Source organism: Mus caroli, unplaced genomic scaffold, assembly GCF_978045245.1.
Source record: "Mus caroli unplaced genomic scaffold, Mus_caroli_1 scaffold_2, whole genome shotgun sequence".
Taxonomy (NCBI): domain Eukaryota; kingdom Metazoa; phylum Chordata; class Mammalia; order Rodentia; family Muridae; genus Mus; species Mus caroli.
In genome coordinates, this window is record NW_028227257.1 from 138,848,782 (window position 1) to 138,867,794 (window position 19,013).

At 34.4% G+C, this 19,013-nt stretch overlaps 1 protein-coding gene across 3 annotated transcripts in view; it reads left to right on the forward strand.

Annotated features, from left to right (window-relative positions):
* The window catches only part of Lrp1b (LDL receptor related protein 1B), a 2,026,300-nt gene that overhangs the window by 565,203 nt on the left and 1,442,084 nt on the right, over positions 1-19,013 (forward strand). The window lies entirely within an intron of this gene.

Consider the following 19,013-nt stretch of genomic DNA (forward strand, 5'->3'; position numbering starts at 1 on the left):
CAGAATAATTGTTTGAGATTTTTCTCTATGGAGTATGACATATCTATGTAGATTCTTGATTTCCAAGACAGTGCCAATTATGTGTTCCATCTTGATGAATAGACCTTACTTCCAATTAAAAAGTATATTCTTACTCCTATAATATTCATGTTACTTTTGCATCTGTGACTGTATAGTGCCAGGTAATTTATTATATAGTTTAATTGATTCACAGATGGGTTAAATTCAAGATTACTTTTCTTGCCTAGCTGAATCATAACACCTTCAGGCACTATGAAATCTAGCCAGTGAGGATTAAGCTCCTGATGGAGTCCCAGACTGATTATTCCATGTTCTCTGACATAAGTATGTGATATCTTCATCAGTAGATTCTTACTATCAAGTCACTACCCCAAACAATAGTGCTTGGAATAACCTATAATGATTGGGGTTTATATGTCACACTTATTGGTTAGTGACTCAAAAACCAGCGACCCATTCTTGGTATTTGGTTCATTTGGTAAATAAAACATAGCATATGGTTGGAAAAGTGCCCCTCCTTATTGAGATAACTCCATAAAATTTCATACATAGCTGTTTCTACAGTAGTAGATTTCCACAGGACTTTAAAAGAAGCTTTTAGTAGTAGAAATGTGTACACACATAATCATTTTGGTCCATTTTTCTCTTCCTTTATAAGACCACATTTTCCTCTCTTGGAGATATTCCTTCCTCCTCCATGAAACCTGAACAGTTTCCTAACCTTAGATGGTATTACAATGAAACATACATATATAAAGCTTAAAATAACATCCACATATGAGAGAATATAGAGATGCCTCTTTTTCTGAGTCTGAGCTACTTCATTCCATATGATTTTTCCCATTCTATATTTCTACCTGTAACTTTTATAATTTTATTGCTTTTAAAACTCAATAAAATCCCATTGTGCAAATATGCCACAGTTTCATTATCCATGGATCAGTTAATATCTAGGATGTTTCCATTTCATGGCTATTGTAAATAGAGCATCAATAGACATGGATGAGCAAGTACCTATATTACAGACCATCTTGAGTATATGCCAAAGCACTATAACTAGACCTTGTGGGAATTCTATTTTCATCATTTTGAAGAACTGTTACATTGATTTTAGTGACTATACTAGTTTGGACTATCAACATCAGTAGGTTTTTTTCACTTATAATGTTTCCTTCCTTCCTTCCTTCCTTCCTGCCTTCCTTCCTTTCTTCCATCCTCCCTCCCTTCCTTCCTTCCTTCCTTCCATCCTCCCTCCCTTTCTTCCTTTCCTTCATCCTTCCTTCCTTTTCTTCCTCTCCTCTCCTCTCCTCTCCTCTCCTCTCCTCTCCTCTCCTCTCCTCTCCTCTCCTCTCCTCTCCTCTCCTCTCCTCTCCTCTCCTCTCCTCTCCTCTCCTCTCCTCTCCTTCCTTCCTTCCTTCCTCCCTCCCTCCCTTTCTTCTTTCTTTCATTCTTTCTTTCTTTCTTTCTTTCATTCTTTCTTCCCTTATTTCTTCTTTTAAAAAATTATTATTTTTACAATTTTTGACTCTAGTAAGTGAAAGGCCAAAGCTATTTCATTTTGTATTCTCCTAAAGTCAAAGGGTGTTAAAATTTTTGCAAAAGTCCATCTCAATCATTTAAATTATGTTTTTAGTTTCTTTGTTTTTGTTGCTTTGTTTGTTCCATAGCCAATTATTCCAACTTTGGGTTTTGTTTGATACTCAGTGCTTGTGGTTAATTATATAATATAAATAATAATCTCCTACAGGTACATGATTTAAAGATATTTTTCCATTTTGTAGGATAGCTTGTTGCAGAAAATGTTATATATCAGCATTTTAGATTTTTGCTTTCCCATTTATAAACTGTCTGTTTTTATTGCCTGTGCTTCTGGGTTCTACTGAGCAGAATTTTTTTCCTGTTCCTATAAGTTCAAGTATAGTTCTTCCTTTCTCCTCTAATGTGTTCCAGTTATTAAAGTCCTTGATGCAGTTGGAGTTGATTTTTATACAGAATAAGAGATGAGAATATACTTACATTCTTTTATGTAAAGCTATCCTCTTTTATCCCTATCATTTGTTGGAGTGCCCTCTTTTCTGTGTTGTGCATTTTTAGCATCTTTTTCTTTTTTCTTTTCTTTTCTTCTTCTTTTTGTTTGTTTGTTTGTTTGTTTTTTGTTTTTTTCAAGGCAGGGTTTCTCTGTATAGACCTGGCTGTCCTGGAAGTCACTTTGTAGACCAGGCTGACTTTGAACTCAGAAATCTGCCTGCCTCTACCTCCTGAGTGCTGGGATTAAAGGCATGTGCCACAACGATTGGCTTAGCATCATTTTTAAATGTGATGCAGCCATAGATGCTTAGAATTATATCCAGATCTTCAACTGTATTCAATTTATCAATTTACCAATATTTCTGTCGTGATGCCAGTACCATGCTATATTATAAGAAATGATATAACTTCAAAAAGATTTATTATTCAAGACTTTTTAGCTGTCACAAATATCACAAATTTTTCCTTTGCTATGTGTACTGGCTAGTTTTGTGTCAACTTGACACAGCTGGAGTTATCACAGAGAAAGGAGCTTCAGTTGGGGAAATGCCTCCATGAGATACAGCTGTAAGGCATTTCCTCAATTAGTGATCAAGGGGGAAGGCCCCTTGTGGGTGGGACCATCTCTGGGCTGGTAGTCTTGGTTCTATGAGAGAGCAGGCTGAACAAGCCAGGGGAAGCAAGCCAGTAAAGAACATCCCTCCATGGCCTCTGCATCAGCTCCTGCTTTCTGACCTGCTTGACTTCCAGTCCTGACTTCCTTGGTGATGAACAGCATTATGGAAGTGTAAGCTGAATAAATCCTTTCCTCCCCAACTTGTTTCTTGGTCATGATGTTTGTACAGGAATAGAAACCCTGACTAAGACACTATGTTACTTGCTTTATAAATAAGAAGGCTATGAAGTTTGCTTGTGAAATATGAATTCTGCTATTTTGCCAAAAGAATGTATTGACTGTGAAGCTTTCTTATAGAGTCTTAGCATATTTTACATGTAAAATCAAATCATCTTCAAATAAGACTACTTTAAATGTTTGTTTTTCTATTTTAATACCTTGATTTTCTTTATTTGCCTTAACTGTAGGTAAAATTTCAAATGTTATATTGAGCAGGAATAAAGTATGCATTTTTTTATTTATTTGTTGATATTAGTGGAAATGCTTGGTATTCTCTCCATTTAGAATAATGATGACTTTGGTCTTCTTATAATTTGCCTATTTTACAATATATGTTTTATTTCTACTAAATTACGTCTTTAATCTCTGTAAGACTTTTATCATGGATGTATAATAGATTTTTGCTGAATACACTTTTCATATCTAATGAGATGGACATACTTTCCTGTAGTTTAGTGATGGATTATATTTATTATTTGTATGCTTGTTGAACCACCTCTCTATCTCTGAGTTGAAATCAACTTGTTTATGGTAGAAGAACGTTTAAATTTGTTCATCAATTAGTTTTTCAAATATTATACTGGAAAAAATTTATTCCCAATTAAATCAGCGATTGTATTCTATATTTTTTTCATTCTTGTTGCATCTTTTGTTTTAGTGTCAGGGTTTCCTCGTCACTGGTTTCCTAAAATGAATTTTAAAAGGTTTTTCCAGATCCAATTTGACAGAACTATTGAAGAGCTATTGCTATTGGCTTTTCTTTGAATGGGTCTGTTTGAATTCTATACTGAATTTATCTGGCCTCAGGCCATTTTTATTTGGGAGATTTTTAATTACTGCTTATATATATATATATATATATATATATATATATATATATATATATATCTTTGGATACTGTGGGTTGAATTAAATTAATTACTTCATCTTGGTTTAACTTAAGTTCAGTGTGTTTATTTAAAAATCCATCCACCTCTTATAGGTTTCAGTTTAGTGAATTACAGATTTTAAAGTATGATTGTACCTGCATTGTACATAAGTTTCCACCAAGAGTTTAATAAGCAATCTGCACAGCAAAGTCATTAAATTTTAGCAGATGGTACCTACTGCAGTAGGATAGATCCACATCAGGTGGAGAGCAAAAGCATAGTCCAGTTGCTTTAAGGATATTTTTCTTGACAAAATCAGACAACTATTTGAACCAGAAAAGAATTTCCTGTATAGCTTAAGTTGAGTACAAAAATTGTTCTCCAAATGAGTTATACACCCATAGGTTCCTCAAAAGAAAGACATCTCTTGCCTTCTGATATTTCTTGTACCACATTACCTCATAAGACCTTCCATGAAGCTTCTTGTCCAGGTTAGATTTAATTGGTATTTTTTCTACATTACAGCAATCTTTTTACTATTTTATATAGCATATCATTTCTTGTCTTTAGAAATGTATTTCTATGTATAGCCTATATTCTTCATTAAATATTATACTACTAGATGTTGAAATCATTTATTTATTCATATTTATAGCCAATCTGTAGACTATATTACAAGGCACTAGTAAACAAATGAATTTAGAAGTGAAGTGTAAAATATCTGTTCTTTTTTTCTTAATATTCTGTATAAGAAATAATATAATATTTTAAAAACTATCATAACATTTAAATGTATAATGTGTTGGTAGCAAGGAACTCAAGTATGGTTTGTATTTGTGTGTGTGTGTGTGTGTTTGTATGTGTGTGTGTGTTGCTTTTGCTCAAATTCAGAGCTAAGGGGAAATACTTTCAGAATATATTAGAAGTGTTGTCATTGCAAAGTTTAGCTATTATCACTTTAAGAGAGGAAGGACAGGAGGATTTGTGAAAAGTGAAGAAAATTGACAAGCTGTAATTTCAGTATTAGAGTAAGTCATGAAATGTTTAGACAAAGACATTAAACTTTTCAGAAAGACTTGGTGTATATATTCAGCGGAATAAGAAATAGTCAGGTTATTATGAGGAGGTGAAATTGGTAATGCAGAAGGGTAATAAATGGGACTGTTCACAGAGATAAGCTGCTTGCATTTCCAAGATCCACATCTTGCTTGACTTCCTGTCCTGAGGCATAAGTTGTCCTAGTTTGCTATATAAACTTTCAAATTAATTTGGAGCCTAGCTAAACCAACACAGAGAGATAAAATAAGCCCAAACCATTCTTTTTAAATGCTAATCTATTTGACAAAATATTCCAGGCTGTGCAAGTTGGCTCAAGTTATTGTATATATAATTTTATGTTAATAGATTTAATATAATAGGGAATTTAATTTTAGGACATAATCCCAGGATATAATAATGTATCATGACATCATACCTATTCTACATCACAATGATTCCTCTATGTTTCCACTCAATGAAAACAGTAGCATTTCTTATATGTTATGGTATGTTCAGTCAAAAACTTTTAAAGATAAGCTTAGATGTTCTCAATTCAAAACACCATCATCAATAACTAATATGTACACTTCTCATAACACAGAAATACAGGGTAATTAATAGTTTAAGTAGTCAACACTATTGCAATATCTACATTTTCGAGATAGCTGTAGTTGAAATGAATGTCTCAAAAGGTAAATTTGATAAGTAAGAAATGAAAAGGGCATATTGTATACAACAAGGACTTCTCTTTAGTCCAGGGATAGTGATTGTCAGCAAAGCATAGGCACAGTTCTTGATAAAGCCTTCTTTTCAAGTATCTTAATGTGTGTGATTATGCTTATTAAACTCTTTACCTTCAGAGAATTGATGTGTTTTCTATAAAAGCTCCTAACCAAAAGGTATTTTGCTTTTAATGGATGTCTTCTTTAATGCCTGCAATCTATCTAAGTTGTGTTGATTGCTTCAACTGCAAAAATCTTTCCCCTTTGCTCCTTTCTCTAAAAGAATAATCCTCCATCAGTGTGCTAAAACATAAACAGATTTTCATCTGAACTTAGGCCTAAATTCCCTGTAATCCACTGATCCAACCCATCTAAGTGAGCCCAGGAAAGGATCGGCTGAATTATTACATAAATTCCCTTTGGAAAAGTTGAATTAGAAGCACTGTCTACAGGATGTATACTTTGCATGAGTGTTGCAGAAAACCCACAAGTCTAGTAAATTGGAAAAGCAATCCAGAGGCTTAGCAATTTAAGTCCTAATGCAGAGATAAGATTGCTTTTGAAAAGCCTCACACCCTCTTGCCAGAACACTTTTGTTTATTCTTATTCAGGTTGCCTTGGGGAAAGGAAAATGATGTCAATGCTATTTCACATAAGGGCTGTATAACATTTGATATATTAAATATCTTCAAGTGGCTGGGATACTTAGGTAGCTAATTTACTCTATGGTGTATAGCTTCAGATAGTGCAGTTTCTGGTGTTTTCCTTAAGTGTCTTTATGTCTTCTTATTTATTACTATTTTTTGCAAGTCTCCGGTGTAAAAGGAGTAAATCCTAATCATCTCTGAAACTAAGAAAAAAAAAAAAGTTCTGTAGTAGGGAGAATTTAACTCGAGCCTAATAAGGATGTAACTTCATGGCTCTAATCCCGGAAAATTCACTCAATATTTTTTAGTTTCTGTATTCATATGGTAACTACAATAATTGGGCTAAACCGTAATGCTTTAACAAGAAAATTTATCTCTATTAATATAATAAATTAAGTGCTATAGTAATATTATAAAACACTATATTTATTGAGAAAAATATTTTTCAAGTAAACTTATTAAATTTGAAAATAGTAATTTAAAATAATTGTCCCCATTTCTAATTGTTTTACATTCACCATAGTCCTTAGGTTTTAATTGTTAGACCTGGTGACAAGTGTTTAGTCCTCACACGTGGGAAGGGGATTAATGCTACCTTTGGTTACACAGTTCAAGGTTTCTGGGAAACACATAAAATGTTTTGTCAAAAAACCAAAACAGCAATCAAAAGGTGAGGTATTTTCTGCTTAATATGTTCAAAGTATGATTCCGGACATAAGAATATTATTGCCTGTTTGAAACAAACCTGGTTCAGTTTAATTTATGATATCAAGACAACACACTTTTTAAAACTAAAATAGATATCTGATGTCAGCTTAGTATTGAACTCTGAACATAAAGAAAGTGCTTTCAAAGGCAATCATACATCTTGCTGCACAAAGTTATATCATTCCTATGAGACCTGGTACCATGGTGGGCATTATCCAAGCTGACAAAAAATGGCTCCTCAATCTTCTGCATCATTTTCCTTAGGCTTATGCACTTGCTTTCTCACATAAGCATAGCTCGTGTAAATCCTCAAGTAAAAGTGATTAGGAAAACTGCAATATTAGTACCTACAGTAATAGACTTAGGTTTCTATTTTTTTTTTTTTGTAACTCAAACTGAGTATTTGTCTTTTCTCATGTTTGTCATAATGAGTAATCAATATATTAGAATTCAGTGCTAAATTAAGTAGCAAACCATTGACAAGCACTATTCAGTACTGTATGCTTTACAGCAAAATGAAACGTCTCTGTCAATTATTTGTGTTTCTACATGGTGCAGTTCACTGAGTTTTGAAACTGATTTAGAAGCCTGAGAGCCAAACATTACACTGACTTTGATCCTGCTATCTCACACAGAGGCTCACTTCCTGTGTCTCAGGTTGTTGACCTACTTAGGTTTTGAAGTTATTATAGATTGCCTGAATTCATTTGTGGATAAGGTTAGTCTAGAGTCAAGTGTGACTTCAGTTGACTTACTTCTTACTTTCCTTACAACATTATCTATGCTTTAAATTGGCCATGGTAGCCATGATATAATATGACAAATTATTTTGAATGTAAAAGTGCAAGGTTACCTTAAGTTATAAATGAATGTATTTAAGTATGGCTATCCCAGTCTTGCTTACAATGAAGTGTGTCTATAGTTGAAACAGAATCTCTTTATATATATGACTATCTTTTCTATATGTGACGATGGTTTATTTTTTATTTCCTGCGTGGGAAAATATCTGCTTTACATTCTATTAAGTGCTGATAGATGGTGTTGATGAAAAGTCTTTGAACAGTTTTTCCAAAGATAACATTTCCAGTTTTGTTTCTTAAGAAGTTCATTCTTTTCCAATGTTTGTTTCATCTTGATGATATTTAAAAGGGAGACTGCAATGTTAAATTATATAGGAGGACACTCACTAGGAAAGCTTTCATTTAGGTTACAAACAGTACCTGTCCAGGAACAAAGAGACTGTAAAGAAGTATACCTTTTTCCTCTGGGCTTGATTTGTCCTTTCCATCGTGAAGTAGATAGGTAAGATAGCCTGAAGGGGAACTTGAACCACAGTTATAGCAAGTAAGAAGCAGAACCACAGCCATGCCTAGTTTTCTTGTAGAAATACTTATATCCTGGAGAAGAGGGGAGTTATATATGGTCTCCAACATGCACATGGGGGTGGACTGTACAGGAAAAGATAGACTGTGTATTGGAGTTTGGGGTGCTGCAGTTGCTCATTAGTCAGCCACATTGGGAGTGAGACACTTCTGTACTGCAGCTGGTGGTGAGTCAGGCATACTGAAAATTGGACTTCCATATAGAATAGCTACCCTTGTGTCACTTGTTTTCCTGAAATAATCTCAATATACTTACTAATTCTGCAAGCTATACTTGGACAGAATTCCTTGGTCTTGAGCACTGGTGCTCTACCGTCCAGGCTGTCTCCTGTCTCATACCTACACCAAAAGTCTTCACAGAAAAAGTCACATAACAAGGAACAGTCATCATTTGCTCCCAAGATTGACATTATGGTTACCAGATTTGTCAGTAGCTCAGTTTTCCAGATTCCTGGTTTATTTGGATTTTCTTCTATCACAGAAAGCATTTGGGGGGATATATTATGGTCCAATGCAAATATGTCACTATGCGTATGTCTGTGGCTGAATAATACCCACATGTTTCCTTTTTATAGCCATGTGGTTAGGTTTTGGATGTGCCAACCCTTTGCCGGATTCTTTTACATATTATGTTAAATTCAAGGCTACAACAGTGACATGTTTCAAATATTCAATGATTCAAAAAAAAATAAAAATGCATTTCTCTCTCATAACTTCATATAGTGATAGGCAACTGTCTGCAGGCAGTGGGCTTACTTCACAAGGTTATGCAGGTTCCATCTTCTTGTAGCTAGTACTCTTAGGGTATATGGTTTAGTTGAATACAATCTTAACACTCTCAGTGAATGAGGGGAGAAGTATATAGCTTAGGTCTATTCATTAAAGAACTAATGTTCTTTTAAAATTCTACACTTTTGCTCATCAAATAATAGAGAAAGTGCAAAGGTCTTCACACCCACAGAGATGCCTGTAAAGAATAGAATTGTAGCTATTCTCTCTTTGCCATGTGCAGAACTGGGAGCCATCACCTTCCCTTGCCACCTATGGACCTAATGCACAGCAGTGTTACTCTGGACACTGGAAAATAGAACCTTCTCTAACTATTTGCATGCAATATTACAGTATATTGTTTTCTCCCATGTATTCTCAAACAATTTGAGGGGGAGATGAGGAAGATTTGAATGTGTGTGTATCATTGACATTGGCACAGCTATGTCAGTGACCAATATCTTAGACTTTGGGGGCATTAGCAAAATCTTATTTGCCACAATGTCAGTTTCAGATGAATGAAAGTGCCATGTGATGATCTGAATGCAGAAGTTCACAGTGTGTGTAAAACCTAGCAACTATAGTTTTCTCCTCCCCAAGGATGTTTTACAGCCTAAGACGGCTTGCCTACTGAGAGTCACCATAGTGACCAGGTAGCCGCCCTTTCCTGTAAACTAATAAAAACAAGGATATTCCTTGTTTTTTAGACTTGGTACCATTCCATCAGACTACAGCCAACCTGAACTCATCCTTTATGTATATATGTCTCTTCTTTCTGCATTTCATCACTTTTTTGCTTTGAGGAATTACTACCCCTTCTCTCTTGCATAAATACTGTAAAGCCTGGACCTCTAACAAGATGTTTATTATTTTATGTTTTAGTTTCTCTCTCTCTCTCTCTCTCTCTCTCTCTCTCTCTCTCTCTCTCTCTCTGTGTGTGTGTGTGTGTGTGTGTGTATGTGTGTGTATCTAGCTTCTCTTAGTTTTAAAGCCATCATGTGTAGCATGCAGGAATCAAAGAATGCATGGAATCTTCTATGTATCACTATTTCTTGTGTTTTTTTCCTGTTTAAGCTGTGCATTCATTAAACAATGTCATCAGGAAAAAGAATGGCTCACAAATAACCCTATTATTAAAATGGAATCCTTTAAGAAACAAATGGAAGAAAGTAAAACTACAAGTGATGCCATAAGAATATATTGAAGAGCAAGAAGCAGCTAAGACATACTTAGTAAGCTCGGTCTAGGTCAGTACAGCGGAGGTCACCTTCTTTGTCAGAGTAGGGAAGAGTGAGAGAAAGGAGGAAGGGTTTCCCATTGTTATTTTCTTTTATAAACTCCTAGTTATTTTGGATATTCTATGAGCATAAAGTGCATTCATCATATCTTAGAATATTGATAGTTTAAAGCTAATAAAAGAAAGGCAAGGAACCTCACTAATTGACCATGGGTGAAAGAAGACATGCATTATAAATACCTTTCCCAGCCACAGCTTTCTCATAATTACCAAGACTGCAGTTAACTTTTCTTGCTTCTTGTAGGTTCTTCTTCCTTTTTTGTTGTGGTGTTGATTTTTAAAAGTTATTTTCCATTTTTTTCTGAGCTTCCACGTGTTGCATGTATAAGACACACACACACACACTGAGCAGAGAGTTATGGCAACATCATTTAGGTATGAGCTTCAGTTGGTCTGTGGCCTATAAATTTTTGCTCATTATAAGACTGGAGAAAATTATTGAAGTTTTTAGCCTTAAGTTACCATCTTCAAATTATGTACAGACCCTATTGAATACTTATATTTCTTTATTGATTTAATATTACTGTACCCCTGAGTAGCAAAAAAAATACCTTTCATACATAGCTAAATAAATGCAGAACTAAAGCTATGAGTTGACATTTCACCCGTTCTCAATCTTTTTTTTTTTTTTTAACTGAACAGATTCTTCCTCGGTAGCCCAGTCTATAATAGAACTTACCATAAAGGAACTACACTCATGGATGTATTTGATCTCATTGATGATCATAATACACCTGCCTCAGGCTCCTCAGATCTGAGATTGTAGGTTTGACAATCCACCATACCAATGCTTATGTAGCTTTGAATCTAACAGTCTAAATCTATTAATTCTCTGACAGTTTTCTCTTAATTTAATATGTACTTAATAAAAAGTCAAATTTAAAGTCCAATTTCTCTCTGATAAGGTACTTTCTATCATTCTTTTTTTTTTTAACATAACTATTAACACAACCCCTAGATCAAATCTCTGAAGTGATGTTTGGAAATCACAAAGATGTAACTGAGTTCCCATGAAGTATTCAGTATCTTGCACATAAGGAACGTACTAGTTTTTTGTTTTTTTTTTTTTAATAAGCTCTCACTTTTTCACACCCCAACCATCCAACCACTCAAACAGTGACAGCAGTTAAGTTACAATAACAGTAGATGCTGTTTTTCTAAATTCTGTCTAGAAAATGAGTAATGTCTCAAGGCTCTTGCCAAACTGGCATTAATGTGAGTTTAGATCATGCCCTGGCTTGGGAAGCTCCTGGCAGGTATTTGAATGTCAGTGGTTTAACCATATCATATCCTCACATGGAAGCTCTGCTAATTGTCTCAATTTTCACCTAATGTAATCCTGGCACTGAGCACATAAGCCTATTTGTGGTAATCCCAAGTGAACTCGAAGAATTAATATTAATGGCTGGCATTAAAACATCGAAAGCACACACTCCCAATGACCATCATCACTAATAATTATTATGTCAGACGTTAGTTTGAATGATGAGAATAGGCTATTGCCGTCTCGAATGTGTGTCATTCTCCCAAACAAGCTGAAGGGGAGATGGTTTTATACAACAGAACAAATCCACAGAACATGCACATTCAGCTTCACTTGCCTTTCCAAGATAGTTGCAGCATACACAAATATGTTAGTCTGTGAGGTGCAATGTTCTGCGATAGCCAGAAGCCTTCTGACTGTTGATTACTAAAACCGTGTACAGAGATTTTTAATGTGGATTTTTAACAATTATTCAGATTTTACAAAATATAAGGGTAGTTTTCTTAAAATATTTAATCCAAACAGGACAAATTTGCCCCTTTTAATTGCAGAAATCCTGCGTAGTAAAGTGTTATTAAACTCTGTTTCCAAAAGAATTTAACCACCAGAAATTTCACGTTAGGTCCTTAATACCATTAGGGATTATTGATTAGATAAGTGCCTGCTTCTATTTCTTTGTCCTTCTTGTATTGTCCTAAAACTTCAGGCCTAGGGAGAACACCTGAGAAGTTGTTCTTGGTACAAAATAAATGCTCAGTAGACATTGATTAGGCAACTGTTTTCGAGACCAGATTTCTGTCAGCTCTAGTTGTCCTGGGACTCACTCTTAGACCAGGCTGTCACCAAACTCAGAGATCCACCTGCCTCTGCTTTCCAAGTACTACAATAAAAGACATATACTATCATCTTCTGACTATTTCTTCAATTTTTTTTACCTGTTTGATTTGTATCTTCTTATAATTGGAGCCAAACTGTCTGAAGAATTCACTTTTAAAGGCCTCATAATTCTGAGTATTTATGGGCTTCCTCTGCTCATTCTGATTTCTTTAGACTTCATCTTCCAGTAGTTCCTTTCTTGTGTTATAAAAGAAGAGTGATATTGTTTGCTTGTGTATGTATTGCTCCTGTAATTAACTGTTTGTTAGGTCAGAATGATATGTGTATGGTTGTTCTGAGCAAGGATAGTGTTAATTTCTAAAGGCCATAGTCCAAATCAGAACTTGAATATCTGGGAGTATTGTCTTTGGGGACTTTGTGTCCTAGTTCTAGAAGATTCACTGCCAATAGATGGTGCTATTAGGTTACAAACTTTTCAAGAATAAAACTTAAAACCAATGCAGTTCAGACTTAAGTGAACTTTACAGTCAGTCAAGGTATTGATGGGACACTGATTGCTGTGTCTTCTCCTCTAAAGTCTGTTTCAAGTTATGAGTTGGGCACAAACATTTGGATTTCTAGCAGTACACATGTGGAGGATTCTTCAACAGTAATTTGGACAATTCTTTACCAGAAAATCAGAAAACTAACATTTTAGAAATTAAAGCTTACTTATTCATTACAGTCATTTTGTATGAATTAAAATGTTAAGCATTTATGACAACATTTACACATAATTGCTACTCAGAAGATTATAGAGAAACCAGGGACATTTAAATTACATAATTCATACATTTTAACATCATTCCAATGTACAGTGTTCTTGATAAAGTCCACATTGTCCTTATGGGTATGTTTCTCTGTAATATCTATTTAATATACTTGTAATGATATATTAGATATTTTAATGGTAAAAATGCACTCCTTAATGCCTCATCTTTTACTTCAAGAAATAATTTCTAACTGGCTTCTAGCTTCTTCTAGAAGTGTTCATTGCAAACACATACACCTCCTGTGTGTGTGTGTGTGTGTGTGTGTGTGTGTGTGCTTATTTGTATTGGGAACTTTTCTCTTTTTTTTTTTTTTTTTTTTTTTTTGGTTTTTCGAGACAGGGTTTCTCTGTGTAGCCCGGCTGTCCTGGAACTCACTCTGTAGACCAGGCTGGCCTCGAACTCAGAGATCCGCCTGCCTCTGCCTCCCGAGTGCTGGGATTAAAGGCGTGCGCCACCACGCCCGGCGGAACTTTTCTCATTGTTAATATTTAATACCATAAAGCTGCAGCCTTAGCCAAGTGGACATTTGTTATGGCTCACAGTGTAAGAGTAGAATTCAGCATGGTTGAGAAGGTCTAGTGTTAAGAAGAGCTCATAGCTGTTGTGCTAAAACACATTGCTGTTTTATCACTTTTTGGGAAACAATGCTATAGAGAAAGGGAGACAAAGCATTGGCTATTACCCACACAGCCTGCCTGACCGAAACCTATTTTTTTCTATCTCCCTTAGGAGTCCCCATCTCCTAAAGTTTCCACAATCAGGCAAAGCAGCAGCCACAGTAGCAGCAGCTGAAGACAGAAGCTTGCAGCACAGGGGCTGGTGGCAATATTTTACATGACATCATATTAACATTATTTAACACTTTCTTTGCACAAATAAGATCTGCCATTTTGTGGCCACACTTAACACATCTTGAATATATTTCATTATCACTTTGATTAGATAATTTTTCAATAACTTTGTTCTGGAGTGTTCTTGTAGAACAAGTGATAGATTCTTTGAATATTCGGGGGTAGCATTCAGAATGAAGAAGAAAATGTAGTTCATATTTATGTTGTCACTCTTCTTCTAACAAAAATATTAAACTTGCTTGATGCCAGGATAGAGTTATGTCTACGAGGACCAAACAATTAAGCTGTGATTGCTACCTTTAAGAATCTGTAGAGGGATCCATGTAGAAAACGTAAAGGGCTACAGTACACTTTAACCAAATTCATTCTCACTAAGTCTCACATTATTTATTCTTCCTCTTGTCTTTGCTTCCCTCCTCTTATCTTTGTGATCTCTTCTAACAAATGTTCACATCTTCTCACAATTTAGGACACAGTTCTTTCTCATTGTACATCCCTGTTAAATTTTTTCTCAACAACTTAAGGGAGTCAATAGTAGCTGGTGTTGGTCTCTAATAGACAGCAGGAGTTATATATTTGGTTTCTTGTGCAATCTCAAACTTTTCCTTGTAAAAAGAATACTTTAGCTATGAAACTCAGGTTTCTAAAACTATTTATAATAGATATTTTATAAATTTGTCAAACTAGAATCATAGGTGTTTTATATATATATACATACATTTACATTTACATTTACATTTACATTTACATTTACATTTACATATACATATACATATACATATACATATATACGATAAAGAAAATATTCACAAAAGATGACAGTTTGTTTTGGAGAAGAATGTTTTCTTTGACAAAATTAAGAGATGCAGAGAATAAAAACTAGAATTCAAACTCCACGAATACACAGGGACATGTCTTAGGTCTAATTCATTGGGTTATAACTAATAGATTTCTTATTAAGAAATACTCAGGAGAAAATCTGACTTGAAGCTTTTGTGTTTAATTCTGAGAAATCACCATGCATGAGTAGCAGAAATAGTTCTGAAAAGGGAAAAGGGTGAGTTTGAGTAGCTGTGGATAACCTCTACAAGTATTCAACTTGTGGAGTTTCAATTTCCACTCCATTTTTAAACCACTTCTTTGATGGTAAGAGCAGTACTTGAGGACCAAGTCATGATTTCTTGTAGCATGAGTCAACACGAGCATGCCTCACTCATTATCAGCATGTCTTCATTTGACTAAGGAGACATAGTTCATTTGTTGTGGATCCAAAGTTTTTTGTAGGCCAGTTCATGGTCCCATCATCTTTTTTAAAATCTTGGAGATTCATAGATCAAGCAGAAAACTGCATTCTTTCAGAAAGCTGACTTTGGAAACATAACACAGTTTCTGAAAGCAACTGTCTTTCAATATAGACCTTTCAAAATAGATAGAAGAGTTCCAAACTGAGCCCAGGAGAACCCTCCTAGCCCCATACTCACATGTGTTCCCTCTAATGTTGGTGCCATGGAAACCGTCCTTTTTATCAGTGCAAAAGAGGAAAACACCATGGAAATTTTCAGTAAACATTTATGTATTAACTAAATATATTGAAAATCCTAGATCATATTTTCCTATAATACCATACAAGCAATTTGTTAAGTTTTAGATTATTGCCCAGAATGTATTTGAATTTGTATAATTGAAAGAGGAGCTGTAACTATATATAGTGAGTAATAACATATCGGCCTTCTAATCTTTGCTATGTAATAAGGGTGTGGCTATCTAGCATTATGGAAGTAATTAACAACTACAAACTAGAAAATGTATAAAAGAAATCTTGGGTAGCTCATAATTACTCTAGAAAATTAAACCCTTCATTTATCCTGGTAGCAACTTCTACAATAATTGCATTAATTCTTCACACTAAATTTAATGTCTACAAACTATTTTTAAAAAGTTACGCCGGGCATGGTGGCTCACACCTTTAATCCCAGCACTTGGGAGGCAGAGGCAGGTGGATTTCTGAGTTCAAGGCCCGCCTGGTCTGAAAAGTGAGTTCCAGGACAGCCAGGGCTACACAGTGAAACCCTGTCTCGAAAAAAACAAACAAAAACAGTTACAGCAGGTTGATTAAAAAAATTTTTTTTTTCGTTCTCACATTATGAGAATTAATTTCTCAGACACCCAGGCACTGTGCTATGTCAGGCCTTCGTGCTACACTGATAAGTGCTTGAGAATTGTTACTGTCATGTTCCACTTGAGAAATTTCATAGAACTAATACAGGATTTATGTAGGGTTCGAGGAAATTAAAAAAATGATTTTTTTCTTTATCAAATTATTTTTCTTGATAGCAATAATATTTTATTTCTCAGTGAAACAAAAATGGTAACCAATTTATTTTGATGGGAGTTTCTAATGAATTACTGATACTTGCATTTAAAAAGCAATAGAATTTAGTAATAAATATATAATTAAACTTAAATGTATTAAAAATATGTTTAGAGCCAGGTTGGTACCAGCAGTCAATAATTAACTATTTCAAGAATAGAAAAATCTACCCTTCAAATAATTCTATGTGTTTAAAAATTCAGCTTTCAACAGGGGAAAACTTAGGAATGCTTTAGGGTATACGGCTAACTTAAAATAAAATATTTACTCTCCAAATATTTATGTGCTAGAGACAACTCCTCTAGCATTCTGAAGTTGAGATTTGAAAATATTTCAGTAAAAAGAATATGAAATTTTTCATTCCTTCATTTTGAAAACAATATTTGATTAACAAAGATTTTGTTTTGTTGGAGTACTGTGAAACTTCCAATTAAAATTTCTCAATGCAAGAGATTAAGATCATTTATTTACATGATATAAATGCATTATTTGATAGAATCTATAATGTAAAATCACAGACTGAATATATTAATAAAAACCTTCTTGGGTTTTATTTCATAGTGTTAAGAATTTTACATAGAATCTCAAGCACTCTACTAGGGCATTATTCTTAATATTTTAATTTTTGGATGTGTGACAATCTATTGATGTGTTTCTTCATTGGTCTTGACCTAACTCTGTAGGCTGAGCAAGCTTTGGATCTCTGATCCTTCTACTTCAGCCTTAGCAGAAGACACCAGGCATAGTAAAGAAGTTCTTGACACAATTTACGTTGATCATTTGGAATGACAGTTATTGTTTGGAAACCACACCTGGCATACACAGTAATACTTGACCTACTCTATCCTTTATAATGCAGTTAACTTGAGAATTGGCTTATATAAGGTATTCAGGAAATTCCAAAATGAATTTACTTGCCCTTGACCATTTGTTTGTGGACAAAAATGAGACAATAAGAAAAAAAAATCAGTTTCTTTAAACATTTCCTCTATTGTTTACTAAAGTAAATTTTGAGTGTTAAAATAAGTTTCAAGTGTAAAAGCTAAAGCTACTAAGTTAAAATGGCTTATGTGCTCATGGCTCAGAGGTAAGCTAATAAGAGGTGAACTGTTAGGACAGAAGTTTCACAGATAACCATGGTAAAGCACATGACAGGAATAAAATATACACATTTAACCTGGTTTGGTCTCTATTCTAATTCAGAATTCAATATTTATATGTATTTTGTGTATGACAATACCAACATTTTTATGTAAAGGAAGGTTGTTATTTGTTATTTCCATTTTTAAATTCTCAAGCACTGGATGTTATAGCTATCTCTAAGATTTAAGGTATCTAAGAACCTGGGTAGGAGAAAGATCCAGAAACATTGCTTTTTTTCTTTCTAATGATGCTGTTGCATTTGAGAGGTACAGAAGATACACATCCAAATGTGGTAAAAAATGACCATATGCTAAATATATACAAGTGAGTGTTCGAGGTTATACCGTAAGTAAAGGCTCAAAATATCAAAGCCATACACAATAATGCACTCTTTTTGCAGTAGTTACATGAGCACAACATGCACCTTTTTATTGAGAAACAACTTATGATGGAAATCAATCTAATTATTCACTCACAGTTCAGAAAGTCCTAGCTTAAATAAAATGTAGAATGATGATAAGCTTCTCTTATAGTGTGGTATCCTTGTGAACCCACGCTGTTTTTAAAGACTATAAATATTAAACATAATAGATGATACCAGGGGAAGTGGGTGGGGATTTTGATATGTGGTGTCATAGCATGAAATCCTGTCATTTGCACAGAAGCAAAAGGTATAAATTGGTTGTAGTAAGCAGGGTATACCTTAAAGATACTGCAAGGGCTTCATCTAAAAGCCAGTGCAAGCATCTCCTTGGACACCTCAGTAGTGTCTCTGAGTGTACCAACCATGCAAGCTAAAATAACTTATTGGATAGCTTTCATACTTAAAATTAAGCTAATATGATAATAAGTCATGTTCTTTAGTTATTGCTGCATTGAAGGCTTTGCATGTAACCGAGTCTCTTTTAAAACTTTATGTACTGTTCCCTTTTCATGAGCCTGACATTGTGATTATATCCATGTTGGTAGAATGCATAGGTGAAATGTTTCCACATTATGTAAGGTTTCATACCCACTGAGCAACAGAACCATGATGTGAATCTGAGTAATGCAACAGAACATGTATGTGTAAGTACTCAGTGTACTTCTCCTATTAAATGAAACAACTGATGTTCTATAACACATCCTTCTGTTCAATATGCACTATTACATCTCTCTCAAGTATGTGATTTGAAATGCATTGTAGCAATAAACCATGTCCTACTGCTTTAGTTGATGACTGTATATCTCTTCAACTGCCTGCTGTCATAATGTGCAACCCATCACTGCTTAAAACAATGTGAAATATATCTCACTGTTTAAAAATCTGATAGTGCTTTCAATGATCTCAAAAAAAAAACAATGAGAAGTGTTACTTCTC